At 41.0% G+C, this 16,534-nt stretch overlaps 1 long non-coding RNA gene across 1 annotated transcript in view; it reads left to right on the top strand.

Moving 5' to 3' along the window:
• Positions 1-16,534, top strand: part of LOC145535375 (uncharacterized) — a 354,077-nt gene that overhangs the window by 104,055 nt on the left and 233,488 nt on the right. The window lies entirely within an intron of this gene.

Here is a 16,534-nt window from a genome sequence, read left to right as displayed (position 1 = left end):
ATACCAAATTCCTAGATTTGGATTCACCTGACTTTTTATTTAATCTTTATCTTAAAGTAACTTTAGATTTATAAAAATGTTGCATATATAGTACAAAGTTCCCATATACCCTTCACTTAGTTTCCCATAAGGTTAATATCATTGTAGTACGATTAGAAAACCAGAAGGTTAATACTGGTGCACTGCTATTAAATAATCCAAAGGTCTAATTTAAATTTTTCTTATGGTCCCACTAATAACCTTTCACTGTTCCCAAAAAACCTTTTGAACTTATTCTCAAAGATTGTTCTTAATGATGACTGTCAAGGAATAAGGAGTGGGGCAGAGACAGGGAAGAAGGTGTGGATGCAAATTGAGAATGTGTACACCCGTGCTTTGCTGGGGTGGATTGAATTGTATTTCTTAAAAGATATTTTAGTCCTAGCCCCTAGTAGCTTGAATGTGGCCTTTTTGGAAATAGGGTCTTGGCAGATGATCAAATTACGCTGATGTTATTAGGGTGGGTCCTTGTCCAATATGACTATATTCTTATAAAAAGGAAATGTGGACCCAGAAGCAGACACACACAGGGAGAATGCCATGGGAAAATGAGAGTTATGCTGCCGTCAGCCAAGGCACTTCCTGGAGCTAGGAGAGGGGCCTGAATAGTTCTGTCGATGGTGCCTTGAGGGAGAGCGTGACTTTGCTGTCACTTTGAGCTCAGACTTTTAGCCTCCAAAACTGAGAGACAATAAAAGCTTGTTATTTAAGATCCTCAGTATGTGATACGTCATTATGGTAGCCCCCACAAACTATTAATGCCTTTGCTCTGCTCAAGAAACCAGCTGAAGCTTGGGTATATCTTCCATGTGTGCACTGTTCTTACTATAGTGGTTAAAGGAACCTGGCGAAGTAACTGGCCAGGCAGAAGCAAGAGGATGAGGGAATGTGTGTGCAGACACTGTGAGGGATTGCTGAGAAGTGCAGAGAAGCACAAGGGAGAGGCCCAAGAGAAGATCACGGAGCTGGGGAGGGTCCATGGAGGATCCAGTAGGGGCATGTGCAGGTTGGGTAGAAACCACTTGAGAGGAAACTGAGCTCAGCTGCTCACTGCACCCTGTCACTGCCTCCACTATCACCTTGCTGGGGGCAATATGGGTTCTGGACTATCTTTCCTCGTTGTTGTTCAGTTGCTCAGTCCTGTCCAACTCTTTGCGACCCCATGGAGTGCAGCACTCCAGGCTTCCCTGTCCTTCACTATCTCCCAGAGTTTAATTAGACTTATATCCATTGAGTCGATGATGCCATCCAACAATCTCATCCTTGGTTGCTTCCTTCTCCTCCTGCCCTCAATCTTTCCCAGCATCAGGGTCTTTTCTAATGAGTCAGCCCTTTGCATTAGGTGGCCAACGTATTGGAGCTTCAGCTTCAGCATCAGTCCTTCCAGTGAATATTCAGGGTTGATTTCCTTTAGGATGGACTGGTTTCATCTCTTTGCAGTCCAAGGGACTCTCAAGAGTCTTCTCCAACACCACAGTTCAAAAGCATCAGTTCATTGGCGCTCAGCCTACTTTATGGTCCAACTCTCACATCCGTATATGACTATGGGAAAAACCATAGCTTTGACTATATAGACCTTTGTTGGCAAAGTGATGTCTCTGCTTTTTAATATGATGTCTAGGTTTGTCATTGATTTTCTTGCAAGGAGCAAGTCTCTTAATTTCATGGCTTCAGTCCCCATCCACAATGATTTTGGAACCCAAGAAAATAAAATCTGTCACTGTTTCCAGTTTTCCCCCTTCTATTTTCCATGAAGTGATGGGACCCGATGTCATGATCTTAGTTTATTGAATGCTGAGTTTTAAGCCAGCTTTTTCACTCTTCTCTTTCACCATCATCAAGGGGCTTTTTAGTTCCTCTTTGCTTTCTGCCATTAGAGTGGTATCATCTGCATATCTGAGATTATTGATATTTCTCCCGGCAATCTTGATTCCAGCTTGTGCTTCATCCAGCCTGGCATTTCACATGATGTACTCTGCATATAAGTTAAATAAGCAGGGTGACAATATCCAGCCTTGATGTACTCCTTTCCCAATTTTGAATGAGTCCGTTGTACCATGTCTGGTTCTAACTGTTGCTTCTTGACCTGCATACATGTTTCTTAGGCAGGTAAAGTGGTCTGGTATTCCCATGTCTTTAAGAATTTTCCATAGTTTTTTGTGATCCACACAGTCAAAGGCTTCAGCATAGTCAATGGAGCAGAACTAGATTTATTTTTGGGGGAATTCTCTTGCTTCTTCTATGATCTAGTGGATGTTGGCAATACTCTGGTTCCTCTGCCTTTTCTAAATCCAACTTGTACATCTGGAATGTCTTGGTTTATGTATTGCTGAAGCCTACCTTGCTATTCTTTGGCACTGCCATTCTTTGGGACTGGAATGAAAACTGACCTTATCCAGTCCTGTGGCCACTGCTGAGTTTTTCAATTTGTTGGCATATTGAGTGCAGCACTTTAACAGCATCATTTTTAAGAATATTAACTCAGCTGGAATTTCATCACCTCCAGTAGCTTTGTTTTTAGTAATGCTTCCTAAGGCCCACTTGACTTCACACTCCAGGATGTCTGGCTATAGGTGAGTGACCACACCATTGTTATCTCAGTTATTAACACTTTTTTTGTACAATTTTTCTGTGTTTTCTTGCCACCTCTTCTTAATATCTTCTGCTTCTGTTAGGTCCTTACCATTTTTGTCCTTTATCATGCCTATCCTTGCACGAAATGTTCACTTGATATCTCCAGTCTTCTTGAAGAGATCTCTAGTCCTTCCCATTCTATTGTTTTCCTCTATCTCTTTGCATTGTTCACTGAAGAAGGCCTTCTTATCTCTCCTTGCTATTTTCTGGAACTCTGCATTCAGATGGGTATATCTTTCCCTTTCTCCTTTGCCTTTCACTTCTCTTTTTTCCCTCAGCTTTTGTAAAGCCTTTTGGAACCACCACTTTGCCTCCTTGGATTTATTTTACTTTGGGATGCTTTTGGTCACTGCCTCCTATACAATGTTATGAACCTCTGTCTGTAGTTCTTCAGGCACTTTCTACCAGATGTAATCCCTTGAATCTATTCCTCGCTTCCATTGTATAATCATAAGAAATTTGATTTAGGTCATATCTGAATGGCCTAATGGTTTTACCTTCTTTCCTCAATTAAGTACAGGCTAGGAGTCAGCCAATCAGAGCAAGGTACAGCCTAGGAGTTAGCCAATCAGAGAAAGGTTCAGGCTGGGCATGGCTGACTACAGGACAAACTACAGGCTAGGAGTCAGCCAATAAGAGTAAAGTACAGCTAGTGTTCAGCCAATCAGAGCAAGATACTGGCTAGGAGTCGGTGAATCAAAACAAGGTTCTTACTAGGTGTCTATCAATCAGGGCAATGAACAGGCTAGGATTCAGCCATTGAGGACATTGTACAGGCTAGGAGTCAGCCCAACAAGGCAACAAATAGGCTAGGAGTCATTCAGGGCAACGTACAGGCTAGGAGTCAGCCAATAAAAGCAAAGTATAGGATAGGAGTCAGCAAATCAGAGCAAGGTACAGGCTAGGAGTCAGCCAATCAGAGAAAGGTACAGGTAGTAAGTCAGCCAATCAGGACAAAGTACAGGCTAGGCGTACTGTCTAGGAGTCAGCAAATCAGAGTTAGGTACTGGGTAGGGGTCAGCAAATCCAGCAATGTACAAGCTAGGAGTCAGCCAATCAGGGCAACGTACAGGCTTAGAGCCACTAATCAGTGCAAAGTACAGGCTAGTAATCAGCTATTCGGAGCACTAAAGGATAGGAGTCATCCAATTCAGTAAGGTACAGGCTAGGAGTCAGCCAATCCGGACAAGGTACTAGCTAGGTGTCAGCCAATCAGGGCCATGTACAAGCTAGGAGTCACAATCAGAGCAATGTACAGGCTAGGAGCCAGCCAATCAGAGCATAGTATAGACTAGTAGTTAGCAAATCACAGAAAGGTACAGGCTGAGTGTCAGCCAGTCAGGACAAGTACAGACTAGGAGTCAGCCAATCAGAGCAAAGCAGAGCCTAGGAGTCAGCCAGTCATGCAAGGTACTGGCTAGCAGTTAGCAAATCAGAACAAGGAACTTTCTATGTGTCAACCAATCAGGGCAATGCACAGACTAGGAGCCAGCCAAACAGGGCAATGTAGGGCTATGAGTCAGCCAATCATGGCAAAGTACAGGCTAGAAGTCAACCAATCATTGCAACACATATACTAGAGGCCAGCCATTCAGGACAAAGTTCAGGCTAGGAGTCAGCCAATCAGAGCAAGGTACAGGCTAGGAGTCAGCCTATCAGATAAAGGTACAGTTTGGGTGTCAGCCAATCAGGGCGATGTACAGGCTAGGAGTCATCCAATCAGGACAAGATATTGGCTAGGAGTCTGGAAATCAGAGCAAGGTACAGGCTAGGAATCAGCCTATCAGATAAAGGTAGAGTCTGGGTGTCAGCCAATCAGGACAATGTACAGGCAATCAAGACAATGTATGGGCTAGGAGTCAGCCAATCAGTGCAAGGTACTGGCTAGGAGTCAGCAAATCAGAACAAGGTACTTTCTATGTGTCAACCAATCAGGGCAACGTACAGACTGGGAGCCAGCCAAACAGGGCAAGGTAAGGCTATGAGTCAGCCATTCATGGCAAAGTACAGGCTAGAAGTCAGCCAATCATTGCAACACATATACTAGAGGCCAGCCATTCAGGGCAAAGTTCAGGCTAGGAGTCAGCCAATCAGAGCAAGGTACAGGCTAGGAGTCAGTCTATCAGATAAAGGTACAGTTTGGGTGTCAGCCAATCAGAGCAAGGTACAGGCTAGGAATCAGCCTATCAGATAATGGTAGAGTCTGGGTGTCAGCCAATCAGGACAATGTACAGGCAATCAAGACAATGTATGGGCTAGGAGTCAGCCAATCAGTGCAAGGTACTTTCTATATGTCAACCAATCAGGGTAATGTACAGATTAGGAGCCAGCCAATCAGGACAAGGTAATGCTAGGAGTTAGCCAATCAATGCAAAGTACTGTGTAGGAGTCAGCCTATTAGATAAAGGTACAGTTTGGGTGTCAGCCAATCAGGGCAATGCACAGGCTAGGAGTCAGCCAATCAAGACAAAGTACAGGCTAGGAGTCAGCCAATCAGAGCAAGGTACTAGCTAGACGTCAGCAAATCAGAACAAGGTACTTTCTATGTGTCAACCAATCAGGCAATGTACAGGCTTGGCACCTTCCAATCAGGGCACGGTAAGGCTAGGGGTCAGCCAATGAGGGCAATGTACAGGTTAGGAGTCAACCAATCAGGGAAAAGTACAGGCTAGGAGTCAGCCAATCAGAGCAAGGTACTAGCTAGGCGTCAGCAAATCACAACAAGGTACTTTCTATGTGTCAACCAATCAGGCAATGTACAGGCTTGGCACCTTCCAATCAGGGCACGGTAAGGCTAGGGGTCAGCCAATGAGGGCAATGTACAGGTTAGGAGTCAACCAATCAGGGAAAAGTACAGGCTAGGAGTCAGCCAATCAGGGCAATGCATAGACTAGAGGCCAGTCAATTAGTGCAAAGTTCAGGCTAGGAGTCAGCCAATCAGGGTAATGTACAGGCTAGGAGTCAGCCTATCAGATAAAGGTAGAGTCTGGGTGTCAGACAATCAGGACAAAGTACAGGCTAGGACTTCCTGGGTAACTCAAACAGTATAGTAGTATTTGAGAGTTGGGCTTCTCTAGTAGCTCAGCTGGTAAAGAATCCGCCTACAATGCAGGAGACCCTGGTTTGATCCCTGGGTTGGGAAGATCCCCTGGAGGAGGACATGGCAATCCACTCCAGTATTCTTGCCTGGAGAATTCCATGGACAGAAGAGCCTGGCAGGCTATAGTCCGTGGGATAGCAAAGATTCGGACAGGACTGAGTGACTAACACGCACTTTCAGGAGTCAGCCAATCAGAGCAAAGTACAGCCTTGGACTCAGCCAATCAGAGCACGGTTACTGGCTAAGAGTCAGCAAATCAGGTAAAGCACAACCTAGGAATCAGCCAGTCAGAGCAATGTAGAGGCTAAGAATCAGCCAATCAGAGCAAGTTACTGGCTAGAAGTCAGCAAATCAGAACTAGGTACATGCTAAGTGTCAACCATTCAGGGCAATGTACAGTCTTGGAGCCAGCCAATCAGGACAAGATAAAGGCTAGTAATAACCAACCAGAGTAAAGTACAGGTTGGAGTCAGCCAATCATAGAAAGATATTGGCTAGGAGTCAACCAATCAGGGGAACGTACAGACTAGGAGTCAGCCAATCAGGGCTAAGTTCAGGCTAAGTTTCCTCCAAAGTATAGTCTGTTGTTAATGTCTGACTCTTTCCAACTCCATGATATGTGAGTTTTTGAAACAGAAATTGGTTTCTTTCCAGGGAATTCAGTTCAGTTCAGTCGATCAGTCATGTCTGACTCTGTGACCCCATGAACTGCAGCACACCAGCTTCCCTGTCCTTCACTGTCTCCTATAGTTTGCTCAAATTCTTGTCCATTGAGTCCTTGATGCTCTCTAACCATCTCATCCTTTGTCCTCCCCTTCTCCTTCTGCACTCAGTCTTTCCAAGCATCAGGGTCTTTTCCAAAGAGTCGGCTCTTCCCATCAGGTAGCCAAAATATTGGAGCTTCAACCTCAGCGTTAGTCCTTCCAATGAATATTCAGGACTGATTTCGTTTAGGATGGACTGGTTTTTATCTCCTTGCTGTCCTAGGGACTCTCAGGAGTCTCCTCCAGCACCACAGTTCAAAAGCATCAGTGTTTGGTGCTCAGCCTTCTTTGTTCCATGTCTGGTTCTAACTGTTGCTTCTTGATCTGCATACAGGTTTCTCAGGAGGTAGGTAAGGTGGTCGGTATTCCCATCTCTTTCAGAATTTTCCACAGTTGTTTGTGATCCACACGGTCAACGCCTTTAGCTTAGTCAGTGAAGCAGAAACAGATGATTTTTTGGAATTCTCTTGCTTTTTCTATGATCTAACGGATGTTGGCAATTTGATCACTGGTTCCTCTGCTTTTTCTAAACCCAGCTTATACATCTGCAAGTTCTCAGTTCACATACTGTTGAAGCCTAGCTTGAAGGATTTTGAGCATCACCATGCTAGCATGTGAAATGGGTGCAATTTTACAATAGTTTGAACATTCTTTGGCATTGCTCTTCTTTGAGGTTGGAAGGAAAACTGACTTTTTCCAGCCCTGTGGCCACGCTTTCCTCATTAGACATAGTTTTTATGATGAACCTTCCTTGTATTCTTTCTGCTGTCCTTGAACCTAGAGTAATCATAGATGTCTCAGTGCTCTTAAGTTCAATTTCCAAGGATCTATTAAAGATCCAAGATCATAGTAATAAAAAAAAACATAAGATGTTTGGCACAAATGAAACATAACTCGAGTAGAGATATTCCCAACATTAACCTGTAGAATCAAACAGCAGAGGTATTTGTTTTAATTATTATTTTTTGGAGGTGACTGTTGAAGACATAAGCTTCTTTCCAAATTTGGACTTCCCTGGTGGCTCAGATGGTAAAGCATCTGCCTACAATGTGGGAGACCTGGGTTTGACCCCTGGGTCGGGAAGATCCCCTGGAGAATGAAATGGCAACCCACTCCAGTATTCTTGCCTGGAGAATCCCGTGGATGGAGGAACCTGGTGGGTTACAGTCCATGGAGCCGCAAAGAGTCGGACACGACTAACTTCACTTTCCGAAATTTGAGTTTTTATGAGTTTTTATCATTTGTCTATTTGAAAAATCATGTGTATTTTTGTAGAGCCACACATTGTGTTACTTTATTACCAAATATGTTCTACTGCTTGGCATGTATAAATAGGACTGGACGTGAGCACCGCAAAAAAGCAGGAAAAAACGCATGTACAGAAGACACAGTAGTGGGCAAGAGTAAGCTATACTTGTTAATGTGAACTCATCAATTAATCCAGGGATCAGAAATTTGTCTTTTATGAGCATTGTTTATTTTCACAAAATTAAGCTGATAAAAAGAAGAAATCTTTTTTTAACTGTGTGTGTGTATGTGTGTAGATTATGCATTTTTCTAAATGTAGCTCACAAGGTATAACTCAAATGGCAGATTGATTTTACACACAAAATTTCAGAACCAGCCAGATGTTCACAGATAGGAACCTAAGGACTAAATGATGGCTCTGTGTGTGTGTGTGTGTGTGTGTGTGTGTGTGTGTGTGTGTGTATGCACACATGTACACATGTATACAGATTTTCAGAGCCCAGTACTTTTCTGTAAAAATAATCTGTGATATTACTAAAACCAGCCCTGGCCTTCAATCCTTGTGTGATCTTTCTGCCATGCTTGATAATGGAAGACTTCCTCAGGCCAGAGCTCTTCTATAGAAAGTGAGAATGGTGTACACCTGTACTTCTGCCTCTTCTGGAGTTGGGGAGTCATCTGGGAATAGCCCTTAGCCAATGTTAGTCACTGAATCTTTGGGCATAATCATGGGTATGTTGAAGACTGATTCTGCAACTTGCTAGAAACTTTTCATCAGGCTTATTCTCTGGGGGAGATGGCTGGAGAAATGCAGGCAGTTTAGGGGTTAGGTTGGTTCCAGCAGGTCTTATGATAATGGGGCTGGTTGTCTGGGACAGCCTGGTTCTTGCTGGAGCCTAACAAGTTCATCTGGAACTGAACGAGTTTGGGGAATGAAGCAAGTCTAACAGCTGTTTTCCTGCGTTTAGCTAGCTGTGAAGCTTCCAATTTACCTGGCAGTGTGTGTTGAATAAATAGGAAAATTTTATCCAAAATTTTTATCTCGGAGTTAAAATTCCCAGAGAAATAGTTAGCTTTCCAGAAGTCCTCTCCAAGTTGTAATAAACCACCTGCCTTCAGTCAGCAGAATCCACAGAAGTAGAATATTGGCCAACACAACTGCTCACATTTAATTTAATTTAATTGCTTACTCTTGCCTCCTCTCAGAACTCCATATACAGATTAAGTGGTCATCTTCTTACTTAATTTTTAAGGTGTTAGTGTTGGGTCTCTTGAGTTACATTTGTTTTTCTTGAAGAGATGTAGAGATAATAAACCTACTTGTGGATAACTGGAAAGAAAGATATCAAAAAGCTACTTGGAATCTATCTGATACAAGAAATAACTTTAGGAACCTCGTGATTGAGTGTGAAAATCTATAACTGATTTTAAGAAAACACAAATTTTATATAGGATTACATAGGTTAGTATGCAAAGAGAGATGGAAGGAAATTAGGCAAACTAGAAGGAAATTTTTAGGTATGTGATGTCATCTTCAAGCAGAATGTCATGATTACCTGGCATCTGCATAATACACATCTTTTCTATTATTTCTTCTGTTTTTCCTGCTGTTGATTTTAGAATATGATTGCTCTCTTCTCACATCTGCTTTAACTATAAATGTAAGTAACCCATTTTATCTATAAATGTATGTAGGGCTACCTATGTAATGGTAGCTTCATGTCTTAACAGCCTCAAATCATGGTGGTATGGGGATCTTGTTGATCAAAAGGAATACAGGATGGAGTGAGGTTATGTGGTAGAGTTTGTAGGCATATCAGTTAATACTGAAAAAGTTTGTCCTGCCACAGGAGATTACCAGGAGAACTCAAGGAGGTCTCAGCTGCTTTGGGGAAGGTTCCTGTTACCAGAAACAAAAATAAGTATCAATAGCATAAATAAATGTGTGGATATAGGAGATGTTGGGTAGAGGTGGGTCTTGACTTGGGACACTGCATAGCGAAGGTTGAGGTTCATATGGGCAGAAAGGAGGGGCTGAGCACTCTGCACGCGATGCAAAATAAGTAAATAGAAGATTGCAGAGCAAAACTGAGGGTGTGTTATTTCTAGACATCACAGACAAACAGGTTTAGTTTTTTGCTAGTATAAATGGAATTTTTGCCCATTGTATTTTCCAGCTGGTTACTGCTGGCATGCAGAGAAACTAATTTTTTAGCATGTATATAATAAGAATGACAGCTTATGCAACTCTTTCTTTAGTTTTAATAGTTTTTTTTTTTGGAGTTTTCTAGAAAGACAATTTTGTAAATGATTATAAATTTATGTCCTTTACCTAGCTTACCTAAAATTACTTTGGTTTTTATTTTATCAAAAATAACTATTAACACTTAACATTGATCTTTTTTTGGTATTTGTGTGGATACACATGCAGTTTCTTGTGGTAGAAGGTCTTAATATTACATAATCCTTAAATTTCTGGAATAAAACTCTATTTTGGAAGATTTTTCTTTCAATATCCGATTTCCATAGAATATATTTTAATTTGATTTGCTGATGACTCACTGGGACTTTTTATTGGATATAGTAGTATTTGTTTGTTCGGTTGTATGTGTGCACGTGAATGTATGCATGTCCATGTGCTTCTTTGCAAAGCTTTAGCATCAGAGATGTATTAGAGTCATGAAATGAATTGAGGAACTTTGCTTTCTTTAGTCTGATCAAATATAGTTGAAAAAAATATAAGAATTTTATGTCCCATATAGTATTGTATAAACATAAAATTGTCTGGCACTGGGCTAGGTTTTTCAAGTAATATTTGGTATAATTCACTTGATTTAAAGTTTTTGTTTGATAAGATTTATCTATTTTTACAAAACATGTTTTTTGTTGTACTGATCTTCTATCTTCTCAGTTACCATTATCAACTTTTTTTTTTTTTTTTGCCACAGGGCTTGTGGCCCTCGACAGTGAGAGAATAGAGTCCTAACCACTGGACCGCCAGGGAATCCTGACTGCTTCTCTAATTGGGAACCTTTTTTCTTTCAGATATCTTGTTTCTTGAACCTAACATTTGGCCTTTTGTTTTCACTCTTTTGTGTATTAATATGTGAACTTTGATTGCCTTTCATAGTATAGTGTGTGCTTGGACCTATGAACTTTCCCAGCTAAAGAGACAGTAATTTCAGTTTTGATCTTTTCATTAACCCCAGGGTTCTTTGGAAGTGTTAAATTTCTAAACAGACAGACTTTGTTTTATACATTTCTTGTTTTATTGATTGCTCTAAGAGAATGAGGCCTGCGTAGTTTCTATTCTTGTAAGTCTTTGGCGAGTCCTTGGTGATTCAGTAAAATTTTGTAAACATTCCATGTTAATTTAATAATTGAGTTTCAATTTTGGAGATTCAGCATTTTGTATATATATATATTAAATAACTCACCTATTCAAAACCAGTGAATAATTAATACTCATCCCTTACATAAAGGAGGATCAAAAGGGAGTTGTTTTGATTACAATGAGTCTTGATTTTGTACTCTGACAATAATTCAGCTGCCTGTGAGATTTACCCATAGGCCATGCCCCATGGAGTCATAAATTCCAGGTTTGTTTACCATAAGCAGCCAAGACAGATCAAGTGTATCCTGTGAAAACATTCCAAATTCTCTTAGCAAATAGTATCAATGCACAATATTTGGCTAGATTCTTTTTCTTCCCAGGAAAAAAGGGGGGATGGAATATGGACAGGCTATTAGTATTTTCCTTCCTAATTGTCAAAGACATAATTCCAAATAAACAAAAGGGAAAGTGTTTAAAATCTGAAAATAAAATTCCAGGTGCTTTCAAAACAAATTCAAAGCAGAAATAAAGGTAATAAAGAGGAAATAAAGGCTAGAGATACTAAGTTAATCCTCAACAATGATAGAGAAATATAAGTTAATATGCCCCTTCTCATCTTATTCGCCGCTATACTCCTTACCTCCCTGCCTCCATGGTTCACTCTACGTTTCTCAGGCTTGCCTAGTTTCTTTTCTGCCTGAGCCTTTGTGTGGCCTGATCCTTCTACTCCAAATATTCTTTTGTCAGTGTTAGTCATGCATTCATGTCCGACTCTTTGCGACCCCATGGACTGTAACCCACCAGGATTCTCCATCCGTGGGATTCTCCAGGCAAGAATACTGGAGTGGGTAGCCATCCCCTTCTCCAGGGGATCTTCTTGACCCAGGGATCAAACCTGGGTCCCTGTCATTGCAGGCAGATTCTTTACTGTCTGAGCCACCAGGTAATCGGATATCTCATTCCTTCTTGTAAATGACAGCACCATATAATCATTGAGACTGTACATTTTGAAATCAGACTCTGTGGATTCAGAGACCGCTTCCACCACTAAGTAGCAGGGTTAGGTAGCCTCTCTATGCCTCAGTTTTGCAATCTGTAAAATGGAGAGAAATACACTTATCTCCTAGAATTGTGAAAATTAAATCTATAGTTTGTGATACATAATAGCTATTAGTTATGGTCATTCATAAGTTAGTTACTTGTTCACTCTTTGTCTTATTCACTGTATTATTTATTTACTTTTGGCTGGGCTGAGTCTTTGTTGCTGCACATGGACTTTCTCTAGTTGTGGTGAGCAGAGATTCCTCTCTAGTTCCGGTGTGCAGGCTTCTCATTGTGGTGGCTTCTCTTGTTCTGGAGCGGGGCTTCTAGGGCACATGGGCTTCAGTAGTTGTGGCGCTAGGGCCTGCTTGCCCTATGGCATGTGGGATCTTCCTGGACCAGGGATCAAACCCATGTCCCCTGCATTGGCAGGTGGATTCTTAACCACTGGACCACCAGGGTGGCCCTCAGTGTGTAATTTAAGTATTTGAAAAATATGTATTATCTCCGTGTATTCTTTTTTGTTTTTCATCGTGGAAGTTAACTAAACTCACCATTGGCAATGCCCACCAAATTGATTATATAGATGTTGGTGTCCATGGTACTCACACAATTTCATTATTCTGAGAGTGAAGAAACATTCTAGAACAAGTTAATGATACTACCACTAAGTGCTCCATCAGCACCTCTCTGATTGTACCTAAACAAATGTTCCACAATTTTCTTTGTGATTGAATGTGAACATTAATAGGCTGTTACCTTAAGCTTTATTTTTAGTCTCAGAGGCAATGTTCCTTAACAAAAGACATATTGTATCGGATATTGTAAGCTTCGTTACACTCAACCCTGGCTGCTCTTTACAATTTAGATCAACATTTATTGACCAACATGATCCAGTTTACTCATTTGGATTCAGTCAATATGATCGACCTGCTATTAATCTCAATGGAAGTCAATAAATTTATATTCAGACATTAATGACTTATTGGACTGAAAACTTTATGAAGCGATTCAAGGCGATATCTTATTAGCTACATTAGTTCTGTCATTCATTTGACTTGGAGATTCTGGCCTTGACTGAATAGAAGGTTGAAGCTGAGTTTTAGCAAAGTTATAGAATTAAACTGAATTCAAAGATGTTCTAGAAGAGCTTTTGACATCAAGCATTGCAAGCTGCAGAATGGGTAAGGATACAGATGCCAGCATTTTAAAATGATGAGATTTTTGAAGGGAGCCTCCCCAAGACATGCCACTTTGGCATGTGGATTATTTTGAACTAAAGGCGGTAGAGACCCTGTGAGCTCAGGAGAAACCGTTGCCCCTCCCTTAACTACCTAGAAGAGTTTAAATTGGGGAGTCTTTTCCAAGATGAGAATTATTAGCAGAGATGAATTTTATCTGAGTTACCCATCTATATAGCAGGGAAAAAAATCTAATTACCAAACATCTGCTCTTGTTCCTCTTGTCCTGCTTTCCTCCCCGTTGAAGCCCCAGGCCCCTTTCCCATTCCTTAGCTCAGGCTGCCGTATATACCTCACTTTGTTGTTGTCATTGTTGTGTAGTCACTAAGTTGTGTCCGACACTTTGCAACCCCATGGGGTGTAGCCCACTATGTTCCTCTGTCCATGGGATTTCCCAGGCAAGAATACTGGAGTGGGTTGCCATTTCCTCCTCCAGGGGATCTTCCCAATCCAGGGATCAAACCTGCGTCTCCTGCATTGGCCGACAGATTCTTTGCTGCTGAGCCACCTGGAAAGCCCATCTGTCACTTTACCATTCTGTATTGAAACTTCCCATGTATGTGGGATTTCCGTACCTACAAAACTTATCAATTTGTATTTCTCCTGTTAATTGTGTCGATTTGATTATTAGACCAGCAGAAGGACCTTTGAAGGGTAGAGGAAAATCCTTTCTCCCTAGTACTTTCAACCCACACATTTTAGAGACCTGACAGACTAAAGGCATTTGTGTACAATTATATTTTTATGCCTTTTTGTTTACTGCCAATACTTTTTAATCAGAATATTTAATTTCATTCCTCTTGCATCCACCTCCTTTATGCATTGTTTATGATTGTGAATATATATTCTTCACAGCAGGGCTTTGTGATCCGAATAGTTGGCTGCATTCAATATTAATAAAGAGTTGGTCTTTATTAGGTTTCTCCACCTTTGCATCCTAGTACACTGCTTTGTGTATAATATTTGTCAAGAGACTAAAAGAAAGAGTACTGTAAGGGGATTTAGATGCTTCTCTGTCATTTTTAAAATGTTTTCTATGATCTGAAATACAATACAGACTTATTTCTGAATTTTTGATTGGGGATGGAGGCTTGAGGGGGAAGGATGTGACAGTTAACAGTAAATAGTGTTACTTTCCAAGTGTTTTGGATTTAGGAATGAAAGCTCATTATACCAGAATCAAATTAGAAAAGTAAATAAAGCCACCATGCGAACCTTACCATATTTTCATAATGTTCTGCCTGCCACTAGACCAGTGGTTCTTCAACCAGGGGTGGTTTTTCTTACCCACTGGACATTTGACAACGCCTGGAGACATTCTTGTTCGGCACAACTGGTTAGGGGGCAGAGTGGTGAGGTGCTGCCGGCCTCTGAGGAGTGGTGACCAGAGATGCCGCTAAACATTTTCTAGTGCACAGGACAGCACCCACGGCAGAGCTGCCTGCTCCGAATGGCGACAGTGCCCAGCTGAGAAACCCTGCCCTGGGGGAAGCACCAACTTGCGCTTTAGCTCTGGCCATTCAGAAGGAGCATCCAGGATTCATTGTCCCTGCTAACTCACATTATGCAAGCCTATTTTTAAATTCCAATCTGTCTGTGTCAGACACACAGCAGTCAGTCTGCTTCTCCGTATGAGGAAAATTGTTTTCTACTAACTGATGACCTCAGCTTAGCAGTTTCTTTCCCAGCACATCAAAGCTCACAGTCAGACTTGCAGCAGCTAGTGCACTTCTGAGGAGCTTTATGACACATAAAGACCCTCTTTGGCATTCATACTGTGCTGCTCTATTGTTTACAAGCTAGCAGTAAATTATTTATGGATATTGCTGGAGATAGGACTCACTTGCTCTTTCTTTTTTAACCCGAAAGCTATTTTTTTTAATCTGGTGGCAAGATTTTATGTGAAGGCTATTTGTAGGGGGGTGGGGGGGGTGGGGGGGGTTATGTTCTCTTTGCATTTATGTGACAGATTTTACAGTACCCATCCCATTGATGTTTTATTACTTTAAACTTGTTCTGGAAATTATTATTAACTACATAATGAACTCAACAGATAGTATTTTTTCCCTTAGAATTCCCACTTTAATTTTAGGAAGGCTCTTCCTGAGCCAGCATAGAGAAAAACTGAGAAACATTTCATTTTGGATTCAGTGCAAAGCAAAAGATCTTTAGGTTACTTTGGAGAGCGGATCTCTTACAGGTTTTAGTTTGTCTGAGGCTTTAGTTTGTTTTCTATTCAGTTGATCACCAAAATAATCATTCTAGGGTGTGCAGTTATTTCTGCCAGCATCAGTGTTCTTCAGGTTTTTTTTTTTCCTTGTTAGTACACATAATATTATTTCTTAATGAGTTTCCACTGACATTTTCAACCACTGCCTCTGATTTGGGGACATTTTTTTCTTATCTAAGAATTAAATTGACAAGAGATGGATTAATACAGGAGAATCAAACAAAACTTTAATAATATGTATACATGAGAGAGATCTGGGAAAACTGAGTAACTCACCGAAATGGCTGAAGCCCTCATCTTAAATACCATCCTCAACTAAAGACAACAGAGGATGTTGAAGGTGGGGAAAGACAGTTATGCAAGGTTCCCAGGAAAAGCACAGTAAACAAGGGTATGGTTATTACACAGATGTACATCATTTGTCTTCTCCAATGATAAGAATTTGTAGAGATCTGACCATCTCCCACTTTCTGGTACAAGAGTAAGACACCCATAAAAATGTAAATTTCTCTTGCAAAAGTAACTCTTGCCCGGCTTTCAGAGTCTTTCCCTTGTCTACTGTTTCTTAGCAAGTAACCAGCTTAAAATAATTAATACATCAAAGAGACATATTTTAGACTGGCAAGTTCTGCCCCTCTACAGTATGATAAAGCCATGGGCAACAAGAAAGAAAAGAATTAAAGAAAACATAAACATTGTAATATTATGTTTAAATGATTTCTTTGTTTTTCCTAGGCATCATAGTAGAGCCTGGAGATTTCCTAGTTTAGAGGTTTAGTTAAAAACACTATGTGATTCTCTGTGGGTTTCTGCTATAGAGAGGTCAAGAAGCTTGATCCTTGCATGCAACTAGATTGTATAGAATGAACTCTTTCTTTGGCGAGAAAGTAAAATTTGTAGGTA

The sequence above is a fragment of the Giraffa tippelskirchi genome, chromosome X (assembly GCF_054371585.1).
Source record: "Giraffa tippelskirchi isolate mGirTip1 chromosome X, T2T-mGirTip1v1.2.pri, whole genome shotgun sequence".
NCBI lineage: Eukaryota > Metazoa > Chordata > Mammalia > Artiodactyla > Giraffidae > Giraffa > Giraffa tippelskirchi.
This window is presented reverse-complemented; position numbering and strand designations above follow the sequence as displayed.